Raw genomic sequence first — 14303 nt, forward strand, 5'->3', positions numbered from 1 at the left:
ATGACTACTGAAGTTTCTTCAATGTGGCACATCAGTGGTTTTTAAAACAACCATTTGGCTGATACCTTTGATTAGTTGATGCTTTTGAACATTTAATATATATTCTTTTAACACTTCTCCTTCCCTTATAAAATGAGCTTCCATTCTTCTCTTTCCCCCTGTACTAATTGATTCGTTATTCAGTAAAATTGCAAATGTTTAGCTAACATTCAGTACAGTAGTTGGTCAATGGCTCTAATAATGATTTCTATAATAATAATAAAGGAAGATACAGGTATGTATTCATGCTTCATTAAATTAATAAATAAGCTGATGTCACTACATTAGCATTATGCTAATTCTTTAATTGCTTTTAAAATGCTTTGAGGAAGTTCCAATGGTGCATCGAGCATTTTTAAACATAAACATAGATACACCTAGCTGTTTAATAGTGAAGATGCTTTAATTCACTTAATGGCAGTCTATCTAAAACAAATGAGCTGTGGTGAATTGCTCTTTCTGCCATGAGTATCCAACCATTTAAAATATGTTCCCATTAAAAGAGCTTCTATCATTCATTTAGTAAAGTTTGAAGACATGAAAAGCGAAGAAGTTATCACTTAATAGTACCAAAATCTCAATAATAAATCTGCCCAACCAGATTATTGCAATTATGAAATACTCACCCATACTACAGCCTTTGTTTCATAATAATTTACTATGCCTAAGCCAAATTGTCTCTCTAATGACCGTGGAAATGTGTCATGGAAAGTTTGTGCCTGCTTAGCTTTTTCTACCCACTTATCTTGCCCCTCCTTCTCCCTCTTGAAGAGTCTCACTTTCATGTTGACAACTTCATTTTTTTTGTGGATAAATTTAGTTTATGTATTAATACTATAAGATACAGAAATCAAAACAAGATAGTAGGAAAGATAATGGATGGAAAAGTTAAGAGGAAAGTGTAGGAAAAAGAAAGAAAAGGTGTTGACTTTCAACTGCCTTTGGTGCAATAGATTATGATAATAACATCACATCTAAACTTTTTACTTTTACATAATAGTATAAACTAGTCATTTCTGTAACAACAAACCAATCTAAACAGCAAAACCTAAAATCAAAGTTTCATTTTTCCACCCCAAGTCCAGAAGAGAACAGCTAATCAGTACTGCAGCCCCAACTATTTTGTTGTCCCACCAGTTCTTTCTTGCAGATCTTCCAATGCACCATTACTACTTTGTCATGCTCCTGTTTGTAATCAGTGTAAAATCCCCACAACCACTTCAAGACAATGCTTCATTTGGTATGATAATGATGATGTTGATGATGATAATGATGATGATGATGATGATGATGATGATGATCATCATCATCATCATCATCATCATCATCATCACCATCACAGACTGACAATTCTTTCCATATTTTTTGTATTATCTCCTTTAAAGCCATCTTTTGAAATGAAAAATGGAGGCTAAACTACCAGATCTTGGTTGCAAAAATTTGGATGAGCCTGGATGATAGCAAAGAAACTTATAAAACCTCCTTGACTTTCTTCCTGACACTGTATTTTTGCAGCCCAGTTCTGGTAATCGGTAAAAAAATTCCAAAGAAGTTGCACTAATACACTTTATTCAAAATACTAAAACAAAAAGATTTCATAAGTTCACTATGATCAAAGATCACAATCTGAATATCAGATATGTTAACCATCATCATTATACACTCTATATCTCAGTTATGGGGACTTTAGATAGTAAAAGAAAGAAAAAAAGAGCATATTTATGCCAAAAACATAAATACCAACTCAAGTTTGAATAGGCTCAGTGAGTACCATTATTCTTATAGTTTTAGGTGGTTTTTTTATATATATATAAAGGAGATGTGTTTACTTGTCACATTCTCCTTTCCTAGGTTATTTTAACAGCCACTCTAACAGAACAGCACAGCTTCACCAATTCATCTACACTTATCTAATGTGTACAGTACAGTATTTCCACATTTTACTTGATTATGGCAAAATTTCTGCAACTTATGTTTATATCCATATCCCTATAACAGCCTAGTTATGCATCATAATAAGAACCTAAATCCACAGACTCCTACAGCTGAGGGAAAGCAACTCTTATTAATCAGAAATTATATTCTTCAATAATTATTGAAGAATTATTTTGAAAAATACTGTTCATGAGTGGAATATCATTAAGCCTAATGATATTCTAATGCCCTCCAAATAATGTCAAATCTGCATATACTCTTCCAAAAATAATTATGGTAGGTTTTTAATCATATATTTTGGGAGGTGATATGTTTGAATCATAGCTTTCACATTTCTTTTAAACAATGGAGAGTTGCTTAATGTTTAATTTATTCAGAAATGAAAAGAATGTTTTACAAAAGGCCTATTTTTCATCATAATGGAAGCTTAGAAACTACAGCTGTCTAACCAATAGTTGTAAAATCCTGCAATTTTTCTGTCTTCCAAGTAAACACAGTGTATACAAGTTCTATTGTGGCAACTGTCAGCCATCAGGTGCAGAACTGACATTTTGCTTAGATTATATCTTGTATTAGCAACCCAATTACAGCTTTTTGAGTTGGATAAAAAGAAGTACAGCCCACATGACATATCTGCTCTGGTTAACTAATCTCCATTGAACAAGAAGAGCCAAATGCAGAAAAGAAATGCTCACAAAGATGCAACATGTCTTCTAAGGGTGAGTGCTGTATCTCAAAGACACTGCATATAACCATGAGCATAACTACTGTCAGACAATAATCAGACAAAAACACAGTAGCCAATGGAAGAAAGCGCAAAATCAAACTCTTCCAATGACAGTTCAATATTGTTGTTAATATTTTTGTACTAAGCCAAGCTCTCCTTTTCTCTAAGGATTTCTATGATTTTTTTTCCGTTACATACCCATTCTTTACTGAACTTTTCTCTCTATACTATTTATTGTTATTTTGCTTACATAGCTTTATTGGTTTTCGAGCGTTGTTTAAATATCTGTTGCTTAAAATGTCTTCTAAGTAGCTTTGTATTTTGCCTAGAGCATTAAATGCGTAGATCAGAGTTCCCCAACCTTCCCGTCTTTGCGGACCAGGGGAGGGGATGGTTCAATGCAAGTTGTGGGCAAGTGCATGCAGCCATAGCTCCATTTGCATGAGTTCTGGGCACACATATAGGTGGGGATGTGCATGCAGGAATGCTCGTCTACTACCTCCACTGCCTGGTTACAAATTTCAAGGCCCTGTAGTGGGCTGAGGCACAGGGATTGGGGATCCCTGGGGTAGATAATAAATAATAATATTAAATAAATTGCATGTATGTATTACAGCAATTTAATTCTAAGACAAATATGGATTTATGATTTTCAACATTAATTATAAGAATAATATTCAGTAAATCTGCCTTGAAGCTCAGAAAAAGGAGCTCAGATGTATTTGCTGAGGGCTTGTTTGTAAGATTTCTGATTTCTCAGAGCAACTAGCCATTATAAAGCCTGGTAGTTGATCAAAGAGGTATGGGGAATGTAGAATTAGAAACTGAAGGTGAATAAACAACACACTATATTTTGTGTGCAACATATCAGATTCTTCTTTCTCAAATAAATATTTTTTTCATTGCAAAAGTTACATTGTGGTAATTAACCTTAATTGGACTGTGCCCCAAACAGTGATATTATACAGTAATTTGCAAAAAAATACTACTATTGGTGACTTAGTTGTCCACCCTCATACTATTAGGCTTGTCATGTAGGAAACAGTAAATGCAATGTCCCATCTTAAGAGTGCAAATTAAAGACAACCAATCTGAGGGCTAAATCATACTGTCAAATCTTGTACAGAAGTGTGAATGATTCAACTTGGGGCACAAAACATTTTATTAATTAACAAGAATACAAAACTTCATATTTGAGTGTCTTTTTCTAATAATATGAGGAATTTCTCTGTGTGAGACAAATATACCAAAATATCTATTTAGTTTTGACTTTTTACAACATTCAACTTCACGCAATATCACCTTCCACAGGAGGTAGTTTTTGGATACTGTCAGAAAATGAGCTTTAGATTAATTGAACACTGTGCCAGGGAGCATTTCTTCTCATACAGTCTAATCACCCAATATAAAACATAAAACAGAGCTATAGTCAAACAACAGTGATAAGTCTTTACCCTCATTTACATCATCTGCTATTTTAAATCTGCTGTTGTCAGATTTAAAACATCACTATGCTAAAATATTTAATTCAGACTGAGAATTAGAAATCTGAAAAACAAAGTCAAATCACAGTTGTTTACAAGAGACAAGAAATTCCACAAACTAAATTGAAGATTATGTTGTCCTTTTGTAGCACCCAGAATCTATTGGTTAATTCAGTGAAGTTAATTGTGTTATTGTAAAACATTAAAATATACCCCAATCTGCAACTTTCTTCATAAATTTAGTTGATCAGTTGATGAACTGGAATTCTCTTATTAAAGAAAACAATGTATATCCAGTGTCTTTCCTCAAATCTTCATTAGAAATTGGGTGTAGATTTGCAGCCTTGGAGCCTACATACCTGTGTTTCCCATGAAAGCTATACTTTATATAACCAGTAATCCATTCAATCCTGTATAACTGAGAGATCATCAGTTATAACTTATACTTCCATATGTCCTTGTTCAGGGTTTAAGATGTATCTGAACTAAGTTCATACAATTTTCAAGCAGATAAAATTGAAGTAAACAATTTGCAATGGAAAAAAAATACACAAACATACTAACTCTAATGTCCTATAACCGTGATGGCGAACCTATGGCACGCGTGCCAGACGTGGCACGCAGAGCCATTTCTCCTGGCACGCGGAGCCATCACCAGTTCCTCTTCCGGGTTCGGGCGCAGCAGCCAGCTGGTCTTGACACGCATTGACGTGCCAGAAAGCAGAAGTGGACCCCCCATGTGCATGCGCACGCTAGAAACGTGATCTTTTTGTTTCCAGGGTGCACATGCGTGTCGGCCATTTGGTGATCTGGTTCCTGGCACGCATGCACACCAAAAACCAGCAACAGAAAGAGCAACGGTCGCGCGTGCCAAAAGACAGAGAGGGGTTCCTGGCCATCGCTTCTTAGTAGAGCTGTGGTCGGGGCTTCCCTCCCTCCCCTGCCTGAGTGGGCTACTTGCATAGAAGCAACCGGGCAGGCACCGGCTGGAAGCAGCAGCGCAACAGTCGCTGTTACCAGGGGCGAAGGGGTGGCGGTGGCGAGAACTGGCGACCGTCGCCCTTTTGTCTCTTCCCCAACAGCGGCTGTTGCGCTTCCACTTCCAGCCGGGATGCTGGCGGAGGAGCTGCTGGCGGGGAGGCGAGCTACCCGCATCAAGACGCCGCAGAGGGTCTGGCAGAATATATCCCGGCTGGAAGCAGCAGCGCTCCGGACCGCGGATCCTCATCAGAGCTGCAGGCTGGAGCTCTGACGAAGTCTGCTCAGGCGGGGGGGGGGGGAAGGAAGCCTGGGACCGCCTGTCCTTGCCATCGCTACTCCTTTGCTGTTGCGCTGCTTCTTCCAGCCAGGATATATTCTGCCAGACCCTCGGTGGTGTCTTTATGCGGGTAGCTCACCTCTCCGCAAGCAGCTCCTCCGCCAGCATCCCGGCTGGAAGCAGAAGCGAAACAGCCGCTGTTGGGGAGAGGATGATGGGGCGGTGGTCGCCCATTCCCTCCACCACCACCCCTTCGCCCCTGGTAACAGCAACTGTTGCGCTGCTGCTTCCAGCCGGGACGCTGGATGAGCTGCTGGCAGGGAGGTGAGCTATCCGCATAAAGACGCCGTCAAGGGTCTGGTAGAAGTAGCAGCGCTCCAGACTGCAGATCTTCATTAGAGCCGCGGGCTAGAGCTGTGCAAGCAGCCCGCTCGTGTGGGGAGGGAGGGAAACCCTTGCCCATGCTTGCCACCGCTGCCCCCTCACCCCCAGCAGCTGTCACAGTGCTGCTCGTGTGGGGAGGGAGGGAAACAGCCCGCTCGTGTGGGGAGGGAGGGAAACCCTTGCCCATGCTTGCCACCGCTGCCCCCTCACCCCCAGCGGCTGTCACAGTGCTGCTTCTGGCTGGGTTGCTGGAGCAGCCAGAAGGAGAAGCTGCCATGGGGGAGGTGGGCGGGGCAGACACCGATTGCAAATGCTTCTCCCTCAGTGCAGTCCGAGAGACAGCAAAGAGCCTCGGGAGGGTGGAGGAGGCTGTTTTCACCCTCCTCAAGCTCCTTGCAAGCTTCTCGAGCCTGGGGAGGGTGAAAAACGGGTCTATCGCGGGCCAAAAGGGAGGGCTCACACGCATGCGCAGGGTGTGTTTGCACACATGCACAATGGGGGGTCGCACACATGGCATTATGGGTATGGCACGCCTGCGTACGATCCCCTTGCGCTCCCCCCGCTTTTGGCACGGGAGCCCAAAAAGGTTTGCCATCGCTGTCCTATAACATACAGTATTTGATTTAACAACAGAATCTGAGTTTGAAGTGTGAACTGCAAACTAAACAGATTTTTTTATGTGACATTTGCCATTATCATTTAAAGTAGAAACAGCTTTACTTCATCTCATACAACATCACAAACATTATTTCTGATGCTTTTCATGCCACTTTTATCATTTTGTATTTTAGTTGTTTTATTCGATCTTAATATGCATTGATTGTTATTAACAATGTCTCTTTGTAAATCATAAATGACAAATTATTCTGATATAAATGTTAGTGATCAAGTTTAAAATCTGATCAGAAATAGAAATGGCTGTTTTTAGTACAATAATATTTTAGATTACCAAAAACTAATGAACAGCCACCACAAAACTCTTTTTAAAAGAACATCTCTAATTTCAAAGGGGCCCTATATAGCTATTATTACTTCAGTTCTCTGTGTCCTACCATTTAAAAGATGTAATTATAAAGAGGAATAAGTAGATTTTCCTATTCCAAGCATTCCTGTGACATATCTAGTTAGTATGGAAAATTCTAAGTTCCACACTGAATTTTATAATGCACCAATTATTTGATTAGAACCTATATTATAAATAATATTTTTGTTACAAAGTTACTGATAATGAACTAAAAATCATTGGATTATAAACAAGAGCAAGAATTTGGGTCTTTTTGACATATAGATAGGTCGTTGTAATTATGCACAGTTGCCTAAAAATGCAGATCTAATGAGAAATAGTCATATAGTACAAAATCCCTCCTCCATCATCTCTAAACAGAGCTTCATGAAGTCCTTGGTTAATGACCACTGGTTCAGTGACCATTTGGAAAACATGATGGCACTGAACAAAGGAACTTAGGATCTATCCTCAAACTTACAGCCACTGCAGTTCTCCCACAGTCTCGTTATTACTGTCTGGGAGCTTGGCAATCTGTCTGCACTTACCACTGGTTGTCAAGCACTCTGAGATCCTGTGCTTGCCATTTGCAATCTTCCTTGTGGGCTTCCCCAGAAAATAAATACAGAAGCCAGGGTGGAAGGTCACTGCCATTTGCTGAGAGAACTTCTGGTTTCTTGGGACTGGCTGAAAAAGGTCCATTCTGAAACCCAAATAGGATTTTGGCATGGAGTGTTTTCAGTATGGGGCATTTGCCGCCAGCCTCCAGAAGACAGAGGAAGTTCTGTTATCTCTGGGAGCTGAATGCAATTACCTTGATTTGCCTTGTGTCAAAATTATGCTTGGATTTCACAATAGATTTTTCAGCCAGCCTCTTTGAGAGTAAAAGGGGCCCCTGTGAGAGGGTTTCAGCCTTATGCAAGACTGAGTTCCTCCAGAAGATAGCTGTTTTGCTCCATCTACATAATAACCTGGGAGATGGTTTAATGACTGCATTTTGGGAATGCCATGATTGTGGTCATTAAGCAAAGCAGATATGTGGCATCTCACCTAATGACTGCTTAACTCAGTAACTGAAGATTCTGGTATCAATTATGGTCATAAGTCAAGGACGAAAAGCAATCCAGTTAAAACAATGGTTTAAATCTAGGAATTTTAGAGTACATATGGAAAAGAAGCATAATGGTATTTTTCTTCTCTATATTGTCACGTATGCAAAACCTGTAGTCAAGGTAAATGCTTATTTTAAAAATGAAGTTCCATTCCATAGAAATTCAGGAGGTATTTTGGTTGAAAATAGGAGTGTGTACTTGTTGGCAGCAATCAGTTATTTTTCAGCAGAGAACATCAAGACACAGTCCACTCTGTCAGAAGGCAATGGCTTTCCAAAATAAGGAAAGATGGGGAATTACAAAGCACTTGCCAATAAATTACAACTGTTTTACCATATGCCACTCTGCTGCCAGGCAACACCAGGCTGGGTAACTTCAGTGCAAATTTCATTATATTTTGTCTCATTAAAAAGCATTAGTGAAAAATGTCAAGTTGTGTTCTTGGTTGGGGGTCGGGTTGGATAGGAACGGAAAGGAAGGAGGCTGTGTTTAATATCAGAAAATCAGCCTGTTTGTATTTACCATAAACAAATATTTTAAAAGAGACTAATCTTAAAGTTACATCTAATTTTTTAGACCTGCAAGTATGGTGTCAGGGTTCCAAGTAACACTCTCAATGAGAGAAGACTCCGTTTCTAAAAAGGTGAGGGATGAATAAGTACTACTCTACATGCCTACTGCTTAAAGATTGATTTTTCCTCCAAAGAGAAATCAGGGAGGGTAAATGACTTTAGTTTACTTTTTAATGAGAACCTACATGATTTATGCTTTTTGATCCGTTATGTAAACTTAAACACAGCTTTCCATTGACATTCACACCACTTCAGATATTGCAATGCATATTGTCAATCAATGTTGCTCTTGAATAATAAAAAGAAAAAATGTACAATTTAGGAAAAAGTTCTATATAACAGTATTAGTAAAATATCTGTTAATATTTTATTAATAAAATAATAATATATTAATATTTATTAACATTGAAGATCCTTTGCAGTTTGCATAACAAAATCCAAAATATATTGTTACATATATGTCTGTGTGTGCGCGCTAAATTGCATGCTCTCATATTCATATTTTAGAACAAAACCTCAATTATTAGTCAGAATGAAAGAACATAAATTATAGAATGGATCCCAACCTCCAACAAATTTACCTAAATCTATTTTGAGTATCTTCTTCATAGCCACAGATCGGACCAAAGGTGAATTTCAGAAGTCTAATGAACTGGCATTTTTATATTTGAAATAATCCGATTCTCAAATAAAATATTGTTGAACTTATTCACATTTTTCTTATCCCTTGAGATGTACTTGACTCAAACTGGAACATTCACATTTACTTTTTTAAAGGTCAAACTATACAATATATTAGATGAATGATTTTCTAAAATTAACTTTCCACATAGGTACATTTTGTATTTATTGTACTGGCCAATGGAGGATGCTTTCTTTAAAAAATAGTTTCCTTGTAAAAGAAAACTTTATTTTTCTTTCAAAATAAAAATAAAAGATTTGGACAAAGTATTACATGCTACCCCTCCCCCCCATAGCACACTTATTTGTTATATGTTAATTTTGCACTATTATGATGCTAATGAAAGTAGTTGTATGCAATGAATTAATATATGATATATTTTTAGCAATAATATCAGCTATGTCAGTCCTAAGACAGTCCCAGTTTTTCATGCCCAGAATTCCTCTAATTTCCTCCTCCTCCTATGATAAAACATTTTTGTACCTCTAGTTCTACATCGTTTAATTTTTTTTTCTTTTCTGGTAAATGTTAATTAGACATAAATTAAAATGACAACTGGTTTCTTTCACTAAAAGGAAAGGTCTAGATCCGAAGTCTGGCAGTGGTCAAACAGTATGGCAACTGGACCAGCATTTTTGAAAAAATTAAGCAAACAAAATAAAATAATTTGTTAACAATTTAGTTGTAAATATAAAATAGTTTTAAAAAGAACAACAAATTTGCAATGTATTGGGTGAACATCTTTGATGAGAAGAACATTTTAGTTGGGGTGGGCTGGGATGAGGCGGGATTTTTTTTTAATGGGTTTTATTTTGTGGTGGATTTTTAAAATGTTTTTTTTATAACAAGTTTTTATTTTATTTTACAACATACAAAAAATACAATTTCAATTGAACAGTGTGCTCTCTGGGCACAAATCATTTTAGGAAATAATTGTCAAAGTGTCTACAACAATATTCATTGCATTAGTATCAACAACAACAACAACAACAACAACAATGGGTTTTTAAAAAAATGTTTTAAGCCACCCTGAGTCTCCTATGTATGAACTGGCATCTATATAAATTTGTTAATAAACAAACAAACACATAAACAACAGTAGTATTAGTAGGTTAGATGCTGGAATAGACCATGAGAATTGGCCACCAGTAATTTTCTTAGAAACTGTTACATTTATAGAATGCTCAAACAACATTTGGATTGGTGGGTATCTCTCTTTAGTTCTCTGTTCAACCATAATGACCAACAGTTAATATCTCAAATATAAGTATTGAAGAAAAGCAATAATTATCACCAATTGTAAAAATGATGTAAATCTATTGAGTATATTTGAACTAGAATTTACAGGTCTGGCTAGACACCAAAAGAATTATCAGACTCAAATACACTGGATTCTAAGTAGGCCATTCCATACTAGATGAAATATTTGTCCTGTACCTTATAATAGAGAATTTTATTCATAAATATAAATCTCCCTTATATGCAGCTTTTCTTGAATTTAAGTCAGACTTTGATTCAATACCTCAAATTTTCCTGTTATGGGAAAATATGTGAAATACCAACACTCAAAGATAATGGTGACTTCTAATCTAGAAGCCACATTCTTGTTTTGAGTAAAATGTAGGTTTCAAAGAGCATTCACAAGGAATGTACACAGTTCCAAAGGTGTCCTTGGAATTGTGAACATAGGATGCACATAGCACCCACACTATTCAACTTTTATATCAACAATGTGGCAAAAATCCTAGATCTTTGTTTTGTTTACACTCCTTAAATGTTTGGATATCAGATCCTTCTTTTTCTATATGCTGTGATCATTTCTTATTCTTGAACTGGGCTCACAAGAACATTGAGTGCTGTTACACATTTTTGCGGTCTTCATAAGCTAAATATTAACCAACAAAAGTCCAACATAATGGTTTTAGAACAAACTATTTCAGAAGAAGCATCCTTCAAATATGTTGTGACAATATTCTATACCGCTTGGAAAGCCCGCCTTGAACATATAAATGAAACAGCAGATCCTTGATGGCCATTGGGAGATATAGGAGGAGGAGGATTTCAGCCCTTAAACATTTGAGGGCAAACATTTCACATCTTACAACATCTTCCAATATATGCAGAACAGATTAGCCATTTTATTACAGAACAACCCCACAAGGTCATATACATTTCTGATCAATACTTTCCTTCACCAAAAAGCAATATTAATGAAGCCCTTAAACTTGAGGTAGAGGTGCCCAAAATCAAACATAAGACTTGGAGGGCAATTTTGACTTATTAGTTGAAGCTTCTTTTTTTCTATTAGGCCCAACACCACTGACTCTAATGGATGACTATGCTTCTCATGGGCCTTAACAGTAGAAAATAAATTAACCACTATTGGCCTATCTGAAGAACAGCTTAACTCTGCTGGCTATTATAAAGCCAACCAGTGAACTATCTGAGCATACTAAATTATTCAGACTTAGGCATAATGTTTTATCTTTTGCCTTCTATAGCAGATATAATCTAACCCCTATACATGATTTTATTATTAATATAAATTTATTCTGAAATTTATACTTTTAATTTAAATTTTGTAATAAAATATTATGACACTTTTAAACATATATTTTAAACAACATTTTAATGTAAACCCCTTTGAAAGAGTTTTTCTTCTTCTGCAGGGTGGCACAAATTTTCTTATTTTGATATTTTACCTTTCATCCAGCTGTCAAAGCTACACAGAAGCAATAACAGGAAAATGTCAATAATCATGTTTCATGGTAGTGAGAGATTTATTTTTCAGTCAGCAGTTAATTCCTCAGGAAAGTCACCCAATTATTAATGTGAACTTTGCCTCCATCTCTTAGTTATTAAGACCCAGCGAAATACCTCGATTTCTTACATCACTTAAAAACTATTGAAACAAAACAACAACAACATATAGCAATATTAATTTTATGTGCACTAATAATATAGCAGTTATCAAATGAGGTAGTAGCAGTCCAGACATGCAGACTTCTAAATCTCCCATACTGGCAACAATGAGCTAAGGAAATCCACACACCTGCAAACAAGTATCCAGGGACTTTATTGAGAGATGTAGGAGTAGGAGGGAAAGCAGAAAGAGAACAAGAGTAAAGGTAGAAAATACAGAAAATGATACTCCAACATAGATATATAGCGGTACCTTGGAACTCAACTTCTTCAAAATTCGTGCATTTTTACATGAAATTATTGTCCCAGTACTCATCATTTGTTTCGAACCCAATGCATCACAATAGGAAGAGGGGGACCACTGTGGAGAATTGACATGCTAGGAAGGTTGCTGACACAGGAAAAGGGACAGACAGGAAATCCTTCCTGGCCAAAATAAAGGGTCATTTGGTAAGTCATGTGGTTTGTTTGGTACTCAATGCTTTTAATACATTACATTACAAAAAAACACATCAAGACTTTGGAAAGAAGAGCAACTAAGATGGTTAAAGACCAGGAGACAAAAACATATGAAGAACAGTTGCAGGAATTGGGTATGGCTAGTCTAGAGAAAAGAAGAACTAGCAGTGACATGATAGTAGTATTCCAGTATTTGAGGGGCTACCACAAAAAAGAGGGAATCATCATATTTTCCAAAGCACTAGAAAGCAAGACAAGAAACAATGAATGGAAACAAATCAAAGAGAAAAACAACCTGGAATTAAGGACAAACTTCCTAACCAGTGAGAACAATTAATCACTGGAACAGCTTGCCTTCAGAAGTTGTAAATGCTTCAGCACTGGAGGTTTTTATGAAAAGACTGGACAGCCATCTGCCTGAAATTGTATAGGGCAGTGATGACGAATCTTTTTTTGGCTCGCGTGCCATAAGTGGGGAGAGTGCAGGGGGATCATGCAAGGGGAAGCCGCACCCATAATGCAATGTGCGACTCCCCCAGTGAGCATGCATGCACTACAGGTGCTTCCCCCCATTTTTTGCATGCTCTTTTCTCCCTCCCCAGGCTCCAGAGGCTTCCTTCAGCGACCTTCAGGAGGCTTCTCTGAAGCCTCTGGAGCACTTGAAATGATGCTCCGACCAAACTGGAAATGACTTCCGGTTTGCTCGGAGCGTCATTTTGAGGACTCCGGAGGCTTCAGGGAAGCCTCCTGAAGGTCGCTGAAGCCTCCAGAGTGCTTTTTGCCCTCCCCAGGCTCCTATAAAGCCTCTGAAGCCTGGGGAGGGTGAAAAATGGCTTCAGAAAATGGCAAATTCAGCTGGTAAGCGTGCGCATGCGCACTGGCTAGCTAACAGGGCATCACCTCACGTGCCCTGACAAATGGTTCCGTGTGCCACCTGTGGCACGCGTGCCATAAATTCACCATCCCAGGAATAGGGTATCCTGCTTGAGCAGGGAGTTGCACTAGATGACCTCCAATATCCCTTCCAGCTCTATTGTGATTGATTGATAGTAGTTGTTGTGCCTCCTGGGATCAATTAACAATGAGTACCAAGGTACCACTGTAGCTTCAAATGCAACAACATTAAAACTATGTGTGAGGAATTAAGTCCAAAAGTCACTTTGTTATTTTATAACAAGGGTGCTTAAATCCAGCCCATGGGATTTAATCCAGGCCATATCAAAGGACTGTCCTGCAGTGCCTCTGCCAGCTAAAATGGGCTGCATGTGCCCCCCCCCCTTGGCCTGTTTTTGGCAGGCAGACTGTGCAGGAGGCCATGGAGGGTGAAAATGAAGTGTGGGAGGGACATCCCCTCCCATATCTCCTTGCTGCAGTAAGCCATTCACACCAAAAATGGGGCAGAGGGGGGCACACATGCCCCTCATGCCCTGTTTTGGCCAGCAGGGTGCTGCAGGAGGCATCAATCCCCTCTCCCCCCTGCTCCCTGCCTCTCTGTTACATCCCCCCCCCCAACTAGCCCACAAAGAACTACAATGCTGATTCGGCCCTCAAAGAAATCCAGTTTGACACCCCTGTTCTATAACTATTAAGAATAATATGTCATCATTAGAACTAGGTTACATTACTTAATTTAGAATGGTTTTACCCCTTCATATGTATGTAGGACTTGAAATTTCTTTGTGCTATTTTCCCCTTGTTTCTCAATGACTTAGTTTTTGGCTAAATA

General features: G+C 38.3%; 1 protein-coding gene across 12 annotated transcripts in view; it reads right to left on the reverse strand.

The window, feature by feature from the left end:
* NRXN1 (neurexin 1) overlaps nucleotides 1-14303 on the reverse strand; it is an 898064-nt gene that overhangs the window by 656179 nt on the left and 227582 nt on the right. The window contains exon 1 of one of the 12 annotated variants that reach the window (XM_081941959.1): nucleotides 7379-7422. The exons of the other annotated variants lie outside the window; for them this stretch is intronic. The gene's annotated coding sequence lies outside the window, so the exon portion shown is untranslated. Of the gene's footprint in view, nucleotides 1-7378; nucleotides 7423-14303 lie in introns of those variants that run through there. 12 annotated transcript variants of the gene reach the window in all.

The sequence above is a fragment of the Natrix helvetica genome (assembly GCF_964273705.1).
Source record: "Natrix helvetica genome assembly, chromosome: 2".
NCBI lineage: Eukaryota > Metazoa > Chordata > Lepidosauria > Squamata > Natricidae > Natrix > Natrix helvetica.